The sequence below is a fragment of the Leguminivora glycinivorella genome, chromosome 12 (assembly GCF_023078275.1).
Source record: "Leguminivora glycinivorella isolate SPB_JAAS2020 chromosome 12, LegGlyc_1.1, whole genome shotgun sequence".
In the NCBI taxonomy this organism is placed as follows: domain Eukaryota; kingdom Metazoa; phylum Arthropoda; class Insecta; order Lepidoptera; family Tortricidae; genus Leguminivora; species Leguminivora glycinivorella.
In genome coordinates this window covers 17196377-17211493 of record NC_062982.1, presented here as the reverse complement: position 1 = coordinate 17211493, position 15117 = coordinate 17196377, and the positions used below count along the sequence as shown (strand labels likewise).

Sequence of the window (15117 nt, the reverse complement as noted above, 5' to 3'; positions counted from 1 at the left end):
TAAAGTACTCGTTAGAATTTGACAAACGATATGTCATTCGAATCGTCTTAATCGTCCGCTGGTTATAGGCTATATAACGTCACCGCAAACGAAACATGGCGCCCTCTAGAGGTCATAAAGTAACGAAGCAAAAAAATAAAATGAAGTTAGGATGACATGTTGTATATCATTTGAAAGGGCTTAATTAGCACATTTCAAATATGTACATATTGTAAGCTTTTATTTCCAGAATTACCTGATTACACCGGATAATTCAGTAATTTCTCGGAAAAATTGACTATTTGCAAATCCGCAAGCGCAATGCCATAGTTCCATGCATTATCCGACTTCGGTTACACACGAAGGCTTTTGCCAAAGGAACTAATTTGGCTGCTTTATATAATTATTTTATTAAAGACTTGCAATATTTTTTCGACCTAAAGTTCAATTTCATACAGCAAATTGTCGTAATAACAACTAGAAGTAGTTTGACACTGTTTTGACATTCTGACGTGTATCATAGATTGTAGGACACCCTAGATGTAGTAGATGTTACGTCATCATGGCATGGCATAATGAGTTTCCACTACTACAATATATTATTGAAAGCCAGTTAATCATTTAAAATTAATATAATTTTCATAAAGAGAGAGAAATGCGGTATCACGATACTGATTGTCAGCTATTCCTGTCTCTTTCAGTATATGGTATGCTTCATGAGAGTGTATATACATACCGTAGACGCGGTCCTAAACCTACTTAAAGACCCACGCGGTCCTAAGCGGCGTCTAAACTTAAAGTGTCGAGCGAAGCCCGACGCACGCGATCCCAAGCCGGGCGCCGAAGGCGCCCTATAACTTAAAGTGTCGGGCGAAGCCCGGCGCACGCTGTCCTAAGCCGGGCGCCGAAGGCGCCTCAAACTTAAAGTGTCGAGCAAAGCCCGACGCACGCGATCCCAAGCCGGGCGCCGAAGGCGCCCTATAACTTGAAGTGTCGGGCGAAGCCCGACGCACGCGATCCCAAGCCGGGCGCCGAAGGCGCCCTATAACTTAAAGTGTCGGGCGAAGCCCGACGCACGCTGTCCTAAGCCGGGCGCCGAAGGCGCCCTCAAACTTAAAGTGTCGGGCGAAGCCCGACGCACGCCGTCCTAAGCCGGGCGCCGAAGGCGCCCTCTAACTTAAAGTGTCGGGCGAAGCCCGACGCACGCGATCCCAAGCCGGGCGCCGAAGGCGCCCTCTAACTTAAAGTGTCGGGCGAAGCCCGACGCACGCGGTTCTACGCCGGGCGCCGAAGGCGCCCGCTTAAAGTGTCGGGCAAAGCCCGACGCACGCCGTCTAAGCCGGGCGCCGAAGGCGCCCTCTAACAAAGTGTCGGGCGAAGCCCGACGCACGCGATCCCAAGCCGGGCGCCGAAGGCGCCTCTAACTTAAAGTGTCGGGCGAAGCCCGACGCACGCGGTTCTAAGCCGGGCGCCCAAGGCACCCTCTAACTTAAAGTGTCGGGCGAAGGCCGACGCACGCGATCCCAAGCCGGGCGCCGAAGGCGCCCTCTAACAAAGTGTCGGGCGAAGCCCGACGCACGCGGTTCTAAGCCGGGCGCCCAAGGCGCCCTCTAACTTAAAGTGTCGGGCGAAGCCCGACGCACGCGGTCTTAAGCCGGGCGCCGAAGGCGCCCTCTAACTTAAAGTGTCGGGCGAAGCCCGGCGCACGCGGTCTTAAGCCGGGCGCCGAAGGCGCCCTCTAACTTAAAGTGTCGGGCGAAGCCCGGCGCACGTGGTCTAAACCGGGCGCCGAAGGCGCCCTCTAACTTAAAGTGTCGGGCGAAGGCCGACGCACGCGGTCCTAAGCCGGGCGCCGAAGGCGCCCTCTAACTTTAAGTGTCGGGCAAAGTCCGACGCACGCCGTCCTAAGCCGGGCGCCGAAGGCGCCTCAAACTTAAAGTGTCGGGCGAAGCCCGACGCACGCGGTCTTAAGCCGGGCGCCGAAGGCGCACTCTAAGCAAAGTGTCGGGCGAAGCCCGACGCACGCGATCCCAAACCGGGCGCCTTCGGCGCCCTCTAACTTAAAGTGTCGGGCGAAGCCCGACGCACGCGGTTCTAAGCCGGGCGCCTTCGGCGCCCTCTAACTTAAAGTGTCGGGCGAAGCCCGACGCACGCGGTCTTAAGCCGAGCGCCGAAGGCGCCCTCAAACTCAAAGTGTCGGGCGAAGCCCGGCGCACGTGGTCTAAGCCGCGCACGCGGTATTAAGTCGGGCGCCCTCGGCGCCCTCTAAATTAAAGTGTCGGGCGAAGCCCGACGCACGCCGTCCTAAACCGGGCGCCGAAGGCGCCTCTAACTTAAAGTTTCGGGCGAAGCCCGATGCACGCGGTCTTAAGCCGGGCGCCGAAGGCGCCCTCTAACTTAAAGTGTTGGGCGAAGCCCGACGCACGTTGTCTAAGCCGGGCGCCGAAGGCGCCTCAAACTTAAAGTGTCGGGCGAAGCCCGGACGCACGTAGTAATAAGCCCGGCGTCCTCGGCTCCTTTTAAGGTGTCGGGCGAAGCCCGACGCAGGCTTTCCTAAGCCGGGCGCCTTCAGCGCCCTCATACTTAATAAATAAAATAGTAACCCCAAAGTAAGTTAAATAAAAAATAAGTTCAAAAACTAAAACCCGACTACTATAAAATGTGCTCTTAAAAGTATGAAACAAGATAGAATTGTTTTATGAAATTATCATGCATGAAATACACAGTGTGTATTCTTTTCAATACATAAACTCAATGTTATAATAAGTTTGTAAATTTTAGAAATACTTGCAGAGATTCAGAAGATGGCCGTGGTCGTATGCCACTTACCTTAAAGTTTATAATTGTGGCAAACGACCACGGTTATCTTCGGAATCTCTGCAAGTATTTCTAAAATTTACAAACTTATTATAACATTGAGTTTATGTATTGAAAAGAATACACACTGTGTATTTCATGCATGATAATTTCATAAAACAATTCTATCTTGTTTCATACTTTTAAGAGCACATTTTATAGTAGTCGGGTTTTAGTTTTTGAACTTATTTTTTTTACACAATAAATGTTATTTTTCGTAATCTTTTCGCTATCGAGTTACATATTCTAAAACTTCAAATACCTCATAGTACGGTACGGGCTTAGGTGAGTTTGGGCTATTGTATTAGAAGACCAGAGTACTAATCTAGTTTAAATTATTTATCTTGTATCAAGTTGTCAGTATTGTCACCAATGTCACCATAATTATTATCTCTTTTATTAATTACCCGATATCTACAAGAAGGATCGATAATCTTCTCAGTAAAGAAGTTGGTTAACTGAAGCCATTGAGTAATTATTATTACTCAAAGACTGAAGCAAAACGACTTGTACGAGTAAAATGCTAATTTATCTTATTTGACATCTAGCCGTAGTCTAGTAGTTAAGATATCTGATAAGAGTACTAGTAGTAATAGTATAGCAATTAATAATCTTGTTTATCGGATTACCAATTCAGGAGAAACAAAAACAGATGTAATCGTTTTGTTATCTTTCTGATTATGGTAGACAGTAGGTAGCAGCATGGTATAAATAATAGCTATCAACGGTTCCTGCAAGTAATGGTCGCCTGTATAATAAGGTCGGTCCTTAAACAGCCGAAAAATTGAACGCCCGAGTACCTAAACACAAACCCCCATGCCGGCAACCCCTCTGAAATTGTATGGGTGTTGGCGTCCCACTCTCTCCCACAGGGCTCGCCCTTTGCCGTGTCGCGTCGTGGGATAATTAAATATTTATGTCATCAACAGAACGATCAAGTTTATTTCTATTACCGTTGATTATACGACGTTTCCTGGATTGTCCTGGGAAATAAGGATTGCTTGGGTTGTACTGTACTTATTAGCTAACTATGGATTACAATGCCAAGGATAACTTAGAATACTAAAAGGGGTGCCCGATTGATATTCCGAAATAAAATACGTCGATTTTTGGTACGCCGACAACGATTCGCCGACGCCTTTTTTGGCCGAATAACTATTGGAAGATTCTCATGTCGCATAATATCGCATAGTAAACGGAGTCGGTAAGCAGAAATTTGATACGCCGATTTACTTTTCGTCGAATAATCATTTAGTAATTGTAAAAATTGGCCGACAAATAATTGGTCGAAACAGAATAGGTCGATCATTTGGTTTTTTTTTTGGTGAGTTGGCTGGAACTTGCGTACAAACTGTTCTTCGGATTAAAAAATGTAGTTGTTAGGTCGTTTATAGAGTAACTCACATTTATTATTAATCATCATGTTCTAAGGATTAATTTTAGTAAATGTTGTTTTCAACTCACCAAATTTTTACTTTTAAAATTTTTATTTCTCCCATTCAAAAATTAACACTTTTCTGTTCAAGAACATAATGTTGCCAGTATATGAAATTATTTATTTATTTATTTAAACTTTATTGCACAATTAAAAAAGTACAAATGGCGGACTTAATGCTAGCAGGCATTCTCTACCAGTCAACCATGGGCTAAACCGAGAGATCGTGTTGGTGCAGGGTCATAAAACAGTTAAGTAGTGAAATAACAAGGAATTATATACATATACCTAAATTTGCCTAACTAGTTATATCTACATATACATACATAAATAATGCTAAATATAATAAATATACATAAAATACATATATAAAATAAAATAACCATTGTGAAACATCATGAGGACAACTATTGAACTTTTTCTAACAGGTGCTTGCGTAACATGCGCTTGAAAGACAATTTGCTCTGGGCCTGTCTGATGGAGAGCGGAAGATCATTCCACAGCCGGATCGCCTGCACGGTGAAGAAATTAGACATGAAGCCTGTGCGATGCTGGGGGACGATAAGTTTAAGACTACGGGTGGTTCGGAGATCAGTGCCGGGACGCGGAGAAATAAATTTAAATTTGGAACGAAGATAATCAGGGGTAAAAGGGTCAAATAAAATAGAAAATAAAGTGCAGAGAATACGTAACGACTGTCGTTGTCGAATAGGGAAATTATTACCGAAAATTGATGAAGAAAAAAAAGTGTCTATTAAGTGCGTAATTTTGTTACAACAGCGATAATTCATTCATTCGAAAATATTTTAACAATGTATAAAATGTGAAACGTTATTCGACTAAACGTGGCCTGAACGAAGATATTACTTTGCTAAATGAAAAATGTCATATAATAATTCGGATAATTTGCACAGAAGCGAACTGAACTGTATGCGAACCAAGATTCTACGTAACGTTATTCGACCAAAAGTGACAGCGACAGTTTGATTATTCGGCTAAATAACATTCGGCGAATCGTTGTCGGCGAATCAATAATCGGCTAAAAAATTGTCGGAGAATCATTAGGTAGTTAGAGATTCAGAAGATGGCCGTGGTCGTATGCCACTTACCTTAAAGTTTATAATTGTGGCAAACGACCACGGTTATCTTCGGAATCTCTGCAAGTATTTCTAAAATTTACAAACTTATTATAACATTGAGTTTATGTATTGAAAAGAATACACACTGTGTATTTCATGCATGATAATTTCATAAAACAATTCTATCTTGTTTCATACTTTTAAGAGCACATTTTATAGTAGTCGGGTTTTAGTTTTTGAACTTATTTTTTTTACACAATAAATGTTATTTTTCGTAATCTTTTCGCTATCGAGTTACATATTCTAAAACTTCAAATACCTCATAGTACGGTACGGGCTTAGGTGAGTTTGGGCTATTGTATTAGAAGACCAGAGTACTAATCTAGTTTAAATTATTTATCTTGTATCAAGTTGTCAGTATTGTCACCAATGTCACCATAATTATTATCTCTTTTATTAATTACCCGATATCTACAAGAAGGATCGATAATCTTCTCAGTAAAGAAGTTGGTTAACTGAAGCCATTGAGTAATTATTATTACTCAAAGACTGAAGCAAAACGACTTGTACGAGTAAAATGCTAATTTATCTTATTTGACATCTAGCCGTAGTCTAGTAGTTAAGATATCTGATAAGAGTACTAGTAGTAATAGTATAGCAATTAATAATCTTGTTTATCGGATTACCAATTCAGGAGAAACAAAAACAGATGTAATCGTTTTGTTATCTTTCTGATTATGGTAGACAGTAGGTAGCAGCATGGTATAAATAATAGCTATCAACGGTTCCTGCAAGTAATGGTCGCCTGTATAATAAGGTCGGTCCTTAAACAGCCGAAAAATTGAACGCCCGAGTACCTAAACACAAACCCCCATGCCGGCAACCCCTCTGAAATTGTATGGGTGTTGGCGTCCCACTCTCTCCCACAGGGCTCGCCCTTTGCCGTGTCGCGTCGTGGGATAATTAAATATTTATGTCATCAACAGAACGATCAAGTTTATTTCTATTACCGTTGATTATACGACGTTTCCTGGATTGTCCTGGGAAATAAGGATTGCTTGGGTTGTACTGTACTTATTAGCTAACTATGGATTACAATGCCAAGGATAACTTAGAATACTAAAAGGACTACGTAATAGAACCAGCTAGCTACCAAAGCGCAACTGCTAAAATCAAAATAGCATGCATGTAAATAACTATGTAAGTATAATTTGTGTGTGTACCTATGGAAATAATAAGTCACTGTTAGGTGTACCTAACTGTTTTGTACACTTACCTTTGAGATATAGATCCTAATGTTTCAAAACATCCCGTGTTTAAAAAGTATGCTTAAACTTAGTTTCAAATATAATTGCAACAACAAACAGTTTCAATCACTATAAGATATGTGTCAACGGAGCCGTACACAGGTTCACAAGCACTAGATGATTTAAGTGAAGACAATGCGGCGCCGTAACTCTGATGACACCTCACACATAAAACATATAAAGCTCGGATACGTGAAGCTTTTTACGTAGATTAGACGTGTGGACTCCACGACGACCGAGAGGAAACTGCATCAGTCAGTCAGTCAAACAGGCGGCGGGGGCGCGGGTGTGAGGAGAGGGGAGAGCGCAGCAGGAGGCGCGCGTCGAGCTTGCTGAGGGGCGTCGAACTAGCCTTGTGTTGCTGCGGCTGATATGATAACGAATGTATACAAAGCTGACGATATCAGAATTTACTGACGCCAGTTAGAAGACCATTATTCTTACAAGTTACAACCCGGCTTATGCAAAGAAAGTAGCTCGATAAGCGATTTCACCGGATTTTATTTATTTTATTCGGTATTTCAACATGACTCCAGCTTGTTTGATGAGAAGAGGCATAGAAACATGTCACAAGTAGCCGACAGCGAAGAGCAACCGAAACAGATGTGTATTGACAAAAGGTCTAACAAAAATAAACAAAGACGAAGAAAAGACAAGGATAATAAATCTTTTCAATAGCGTAACGAGAAAGAGGGACCGTTTGGTGTGTTGCCGGTTGCCGGTCAAAGCATCGAAAATAATAACCCTTAGCCGCTCCGCTAGATCTTAATCCCACCATCAGATTACATATTTAAAATGATAAACAAGTAGACAACATGATAACAGAAGAACTTTATAAGATTGTGTTTGACTTGTTAAGGCTTGCCTTAATAGTTGGTAAATGAGTGGTAATATAGCAATGTGTTTGTTATATCAGAAACCTGTGTTAGACAATTTATTCTGTATAACTCTAAAATAACAATGTCAGGAAAGTCAAGTCAGTTTTGGTTCCGGTCTTACATAATGTTTATAGCAAGTTTGGTTCAAATATTGAAATAGAAACGACAGAAAGGAAAGACTCCGAAAATAGTCCACACCGCAGAGATGTTGACGACAGACGATGGCTTATGTAGACTGAACGTTAAACTAATCAAGAGGTTCCCATAGTAAAATACGTGAAAGAAATTGTCGAAGAATAAAATACGGTTAACTAATAAATTGGTTCGAGCCACTTAGGAGCCATTTGTGTGAATCGGAATACGTGCGTACTTAAAGGGTACTTATGACTGTTTACGACTTCGAGTTTTCCAAAAGCACTTGAAGTATTTAATGTTGAGAAATGCTAGCGTATATCTCGCCATCTTTAACATTGGGTACTTACGAGTATATGTTCAGTATTTCTTTATCTTGGTTGAAAGTAAATTGGAATCTAAATAATGTTCTCATTTATTGCTTCGGTAATGTTCTGCGTAAATCAGAGAAGCCTATTAAAATAAGAAGTACGTATACTTTATACCTCAGCATTTTTATTTAGTTTTGTTTTTGAAATAAGTAAGTACTTTATTAGTGTCATAAAATTCATGAGAAAAGTTCTTTCAGAGTCTCACGCTATTGGAGACTTTTCGCCTTGTCTTATAAATCTTATAATTTGTTGCGTCTTGTCTCACGTTCATAATGCGTCGTGGTTTACTTACCATAAACTTGAACCATTTAACACAGTTTCATCGTCTTGAAGCTTAGTCATGTGAGAAACGGTCCGAGCGGTCCAGTTACACATGCATCCCGTTTTAATGAATGCACTGTCGTTGATTCATAAACCGCATCGTAAAATCAAAAGCGGGAAATCGTCTGGCAAATGAGTGTTGGGTCATCTATATTAATCGAATAATGATGAAGAATTATCATTTGCACAGGATATCAGCTCAATCTAATTAGCTCTCCCGAGTTTAATTACTGAGAACGAAGATAAACAACCATACATAAATCATTCAACGGTATCATCGGCTGCCTTTAAACTGTTGGAGGGCGCGACATGGATGCAACCGAACAGACATAAATTACTGTAATCCGGGTTAAAGATAGCTTTTTCTCAAACATGCAATGAAATATTGTCTTTACGTTCCTTAAAATGGGCTGGGAAGTATCGCTTTTTGGGCGCAACAACTCGAGAGGACTGTAAAGGGATTTCATATAATTTTTTAGGCCTAGGCCTGCAAAGTAACTTTTTTTTATAAAATATTGTCCTTTAGAGCATTTTTTTTTATTTCATTGTATGTTTGAGAAAAGCACTATACATGCCTCGGCGTGAAAACGGATTCCCGGCCTCGTATCCCTATCCGGCCTCGCTCGCACGCTCGCTCGGCCGTATATACCCACTTGGCCGGAAATCCTCATTTTCCCGGCCTCTGATGTAATGTACTATTACCCCAACGTTATTGTCCAAAACCTGTGTTATATTTAAAAACGCAAACTATTAAGGCGGCGGCAGCCCTTAGACGATTTAAATAGTTGGACAAGCAAATACACATGATGTTTTACAGAGAAGTGGATAGTGAAGGTGCACCATGCTGGGCGATAGTTAAGTAATATGTTTTATCCCTTACACGGCCGAAGGGAGGCAATAAAATATACGAGGACCACGCCCGTGGATCACAAACGTGCCGATCGGCTTCGCACAAATTTGCTTGTTGTATTTTCAGGCGACACTTGGTAAGCAAACGTAAGGAAGATTTATTGCGCTGCGGCGTGTGTGGCAGCTCCTTTTTTTCCCGTCGGTCCATCATACGAAGGCTTATTGATTTTTGCTGTGAATTCGCCATTATAATTTTGAGTCTTCATTATAATGTGAATGGCAGGTGCTGGATGAACATTTGATAGAGGTATCAAAGCTGGGCGGCAGCAACAGACGCGATATTATCATAATTATGGAATATGTATTCTAAGAAGCAGTGTGATAATAACAGACGTAATTGGACAGACATCCGTAATAAGATTTCTTAGCATGACAAAAGCAGCAAACAACGTTACTTAGAAGAATTTCTCGCTCCTCCCTGGTTCAGCAGAGCTGCGTGACTTATAATAATAATGCCACATAAAATTACACTGAACAGGATTACGGTGAAAAAGCATTTCATGGGGAAAATAACAGACTATGTTATCATGATAAAATGTCATGTAGTCAATCATAAGTTTGTTGACATTAACATATTGAGTAAAATTATGGAGTTTAAGCATATTTATTTGAGGTTATATTCAATATTAGTACTATCTGTGCATCTGGGTCACTCTTAGAGCTAAGATAATAAGAGCAAGATAGTGCACTTAGTGTGGAGACCATGAACGGGGTTAATCAAAGGAAATTGCTTTGGGAGCCATAGAGCTATAAATACATCATTAACTTTACAGCAATAACAAAGACACTTGATTTTAGGCCTGAACATCTTTCAAGTGGAATGTTTAGTGAATCAAGATATTTACATCATATGCATACGTATACATATATAACATTCAGTTACATGTTCATATATAGTATCTACGTGGTCAATATCTACACACTTTTGGCATTGCATTCAGCATTAAATTTCATTTACATAATATAAGTGTTAGGAGATCCTTAAAGATGAAACCTTAACAAAACAATCCGAAGAATCTTTGATATGTAATTAGCATTGGCATGTTAAAGAAAATATGTACAATTTCTAATAATTCTTTCGAAATAAAATTTTAATATTAAGCATTTTTTTAATTTCAAAAATGTTAAGGAACAATTTATTTGATACAACATTAATGACATTTTAGGACTCTAAAAACGAATTATATGTAAGTACAAACATATAAGCGTAGTTTTACTATCAGCAAAAGCAAGCTTAAAATGATAATGTCAAAGTGTATGGAATATTGGAAATGCAGAAAGCGTGGGCTAACTTGTATAACGGTCTGAATGCCTTGACAATGACTAAACTCGATATCCTTGCATGAGTGGTTCATTCTACAGCCGAATGTTGGTAAATTTGGCTAGACAATAAGAAGTACGATGTTTATTAAACAAACTTGACTGTCATCAAAATTATGTCCTATTAAGTAGGTACGTTAATTAGTCATCATCATCAATTATTATAACTTCCCAATTGAGTAAATTAAAGACTGCTAAAAAGTAACTGAAATATTAGTACTGTTTTAACAATACAATACAAAGGATAAATCCCAATTGAGAAATCTTGTAATAAAAGCCAATAAATTAATCTTTTAATAAAAGTGTCCACATTCCACACGTTTTGTTTGTTTGTTGTGTTGCATTGTTTTTTTTTTATAAATAATAAAATTTGACGTTTTCAATCAAAAGGTAAAAACCTATTGTCGATGTCGGTTGTCGATAAAATCGATTTCACATTGTAGCTTTTATGGAAATGGTGCCTTACTGATAACCGCCAATAAGTACCCTATTGATTGAAAAGGCAGAAATAATTCCCGAATTTCTCAACATTTACAACAAAAAGTCTAACTAACCTTAACCTCAGAGCCAAAAGTTTTTATAGACACCCATGACATCATCATCCATTCAAGAAAGCGACTCAATGAAAAATACAATGCTATAACACTCCGTGACGGTTTTATTAAAGCGTTCGTTTCGTATTATTATCAATTCTACAAGTCCTTTAAAAGAAGTCAAGTAAAATCGCTCTTTAATTAACTTATCACATTTAGACGAAAAAGGAATTAGAGACCAATTATACTGATGTACTTTCTGGACTAGCAATTTATAATCCCATATAAATTCGCAGGAAACTTTTAAAGGAAAAGCAGCTAAATGGTAAAAATGTAAATATACAGGGCCTTTTACGTAATAAATAGGTATTCGAATTAGCGGACTTGTATAATTTACAAAGGAAACTCTAATGCAGTGTTTTTCAAAGTGTGGGTCGCGACCCCCAGGGGGGTCGCGGCATCTATCCAAGGGGGTCGCGAAGTTCAGCTTTAAGATATGTTTTTTTTAACTTAAAAAAGTCAAATTCTTGAAAATTAAAAGGTTAACCTTAAAAAACTAATTTTATGATAAATAAATAAATTGTGTTTATTTGTTGAAAACGTCAACTCGCATAAATATGAAGTAGCAAATGGGATCAAAACTTTAAGGGCTTCTTTTACTAAATAAAGCCATTCTTTTAACCTAGAACGCATCAATTGAAATGGTGCTTCTTTCACCGAGGCGTTGAGATCGGCCAGCTCAACGGACTTAATATTAAAAAAAATATTCAAAATCCAACTTTCCATCACCAATGAATGTTTCAGTTGAGAAATAACTTTGGAGTTGGTTTTTTAAACATTGCAAGCTCTCCACCATATCTGATGATATTTCTTGAATGATTTTAGCCATGCAAGGGAAATAATCAAACTGCATACGCATACGCAAACTGCATGCTGTGTAAAAATGTAGTCCACAACTCAATTTTTGCTAGAAATCCGTTAACTTTATCTTTTTCTCTAATTATGCTTTCGTCCCTTTCTTTGCAGACTTGCGATCATAACATTTAAGTGGTCAAAGATACCGGCAAGATATGCTACTTTCAATATCGTAACATAATCAGCAACAATATTGTAAAAACATTAATAATTCTGATTGAAGCTCTATAAACGCGTGTCAAAACCCTTCCTCTCGAAAGCCATCTCACCCCTGAGTGATAAGTGATAAAGTACACCCATATCTACGCATAGGTACTATTCGCAATAGACGAGTTTGCGAAGATTTGATCGAATTTACAACTTTTATTTATAAAATTTGTAAATTCGATTCGATTCGATGTGCTGAAAGATGTAATAAAATTTATTACATCTTTCAGCAGTAAGTTATAGGTACTATTAGAAACGAGGTATGGGGGTCGCGAAAAAATTTGAGAGGTCATAATGGGCCGTGGCACCAAAAAGTTTGAAAAACACTGCTCTAATGAGTGAATGAATGATAATTCTTTGTTAAAAAAAACGGCCGACAATAAACAGACTGAAACGGCATCAATAATTATTTACTGCCATAGATATAATTGTTTTAGTAACCGCTCTTAGTTTTACAATGTAAACTCCTACTTAGAAAAAAAAAACTCATAAGGTGTTTGATTTTGGGTCTCATAAGTCTCCACTTGTTTGAATGCAAAAGCTTGATTTTAGATGAAAATAAAAAACCGCTTTAAACATCAATTAGTTTAGATTTTTTGATTCCCCATAAATGTTGGATTTGCTTGCAAATTTTGCGGAGATATGCTAGACGATGTAATCTAAAAATACTTCTAAAGACCACTATAGCATTTGCATGCTGAAGATGAATCTTCAGGAATTAAATCATATAATGTAGTTTCAATTATGTTAAGAGTTTTGAATGATTCACGGTTATTTTTAACCGACTTCAAAAAAGGAGGAGGTTCTCAATTCGACTGAATGTTTTTTTTTTGTTTATTTTTTTTTTGTATGTATGTTACTCGATATCTCCGAGAATCGTGGATCGATTATCAAAATTTTTTTTTTGATCGAACCGGTATAACCCCGAGATGGTCCCATTGGGACCAAGTCAGGGTCTGATGATGGGATCTTGGAGAAATCGAGGGAACTCTTCAAATGTTATAGGCACATGTAAGGTTTTTATTAGTGTATTTTTCAAAGGTACACCAGTATTTACGCCTGACGGTAGTAATTTTATGTGGCTGAGCTGATGATGGAAGGTCAACTCCTCAATGGTTAGGAGTTAAAGGATAATTCTTTCACTACTGTAGATATATTCAGACTGATACATATAATATCACTAGGAACCACTAAAAATCAACAAATAAATAAACTTTTTAACAAAAAATAAAACCGCCTTCAAAAATAAGCGCGTTACAAAACACGGAGAAACTAAAAAGCCAAAAATAATAAACCTTTGAATTCAGATTTCTTATCGTATTGCAATAATCTAAACATCCAAATTATAAACAAATCAATTATTTTTGAAGGCGGGGCCAGCCTGCGTATGGTTGGGAGGGGCAAACAGGTCTGGTACCGACTTCAAAAATAATTCATTTGTTTATAATTTGGATGTTTAGATTATTGCAATACGATAAGAAATCTGAATTCAAAGGTTTATTATTTTTGGCTTTTTAGTTTCTCCGTGTTTTGTAACGCGCTTATTTTTCATTAGACTTATATTGGCCGGGACCGTGATTACCTTTTTGATTTTTGTCGAGCTCCCGATATTTCGACGCAGTTGCATGCATTATGATCACGGTTTTCCGTGTAATCAAAAAGGTAATCACGGTCTATATCCCGGTCAATATAAGTATAATTATGTTATTCAACGAACTAACACTAGAGTCATATAAGTTCCAAATTCAAGTTATGCCATGACACAGAAGATTTAATAAAGGCCAGAGTGTTAACATTTGAAATTGTTAATACTTTTTTATACACATTATTGGCATGCCGCACAAAGAACTCGACTTTCATATCTACACTAGACAGTATTTGTGTCAGCGCGACTCTGATCTCAAGTTTTTATATGTATGGGGATACGAGGTTTTTCTTCTAAAACTTTGCCTGTGTCTATCTAGGACGGCTAAGAGATTGAATAGACCAGACCTATTCATTTCCGTTTAATTTTACCAAAATCAACATCAATGTTGTGACATTGGAAATTTTGTTGAATGCAAGTACCTCACTTTATTTTATTGATCGTTTTAACACATTATATCTACGAGCAAAAGCTCGGTTAAGGCATAACATTGTTCTGAAGGGAAAGTAAAGCGCCGAATACAAAGGACTATAAACTGAATGAATGGCAACATCAACATTACCTTTAGTTCATGGGTTAAGTCGGAATATTTTACTGTTGACGACTAAATGCGACATAACAGAAATTCTTCAGGCTGAGTCATACCATTTATATTAAATGGCTGGATTACCTTAAATAGTAACTTATATAGTAGATGGAATTTGCAATTTAATCCATTTCACGCCACCCAAAAAGCCTAGCCCAGTAGAGCATAATTAACCAACAATTCGCGCATTTGAGATAACACATTCAGTGAAATATGTCTGATGATATTCAGAATTTTCAGAGACAAAGTAAACAGGGGATGAAATATAATGAAACCGGTTAAAACTATTTTATTACTGAAAATAAACGACGTGAAATAACAGTTAATCTCTATATTGTGTGTATTGTGCAGTGCGTTATCTGAAAATAGTATAATGTCTTCATTATTGAGAGTATTGCAAGTGGAGAAGGTAATCGGAATATTTATACTATTTTTTTTTGCAATAAAGTAATTTTCATTTCGGATAACAACCGTATACCTCTTTGCCACCGACGTGGTAAAAAAAAATACAATAAAAAACTTAATTATATATTTACAATATAAAACTTAATAATAACTATACAAAAATAAAATATACTAAATTGGGAGACATAATAATTAGGACCTGTAGGCCTAGCACATGATGGCCGCGAGATAGATGACAC

General features: G+C 38.5%; 1 protein-coding gene across 4 annotated transcripts in view; it reads right to left on the bottom strand.

The window, feature by feature from the left end:
* The window catches only part of LOC125231661 (tyrosine-protein kinase Src64B), a 112689-nt gene that overhangs the window by 77896 nt on the left and 19676 nt on the right, over window positions 1–15117 (bottom strand). For 2 of the 4 annotated variants that reach the window (XM_048137157.1, XM_048137159.1), the window contains exon 1: window positions 6626–6911. The exons of 1 other annotated variant lie outside the window; for it this stretch is intronic. The gene's annotated coding sequence lies outside the window, so the exon portion shown is untranslated. Of the gene's footprint in view, window positions 1–6625; window positions 6912–15117 lie in introns of those variants that run through there. One more of the 4 variants, XM_048137160.1, reaches the window with a different exon arrangement.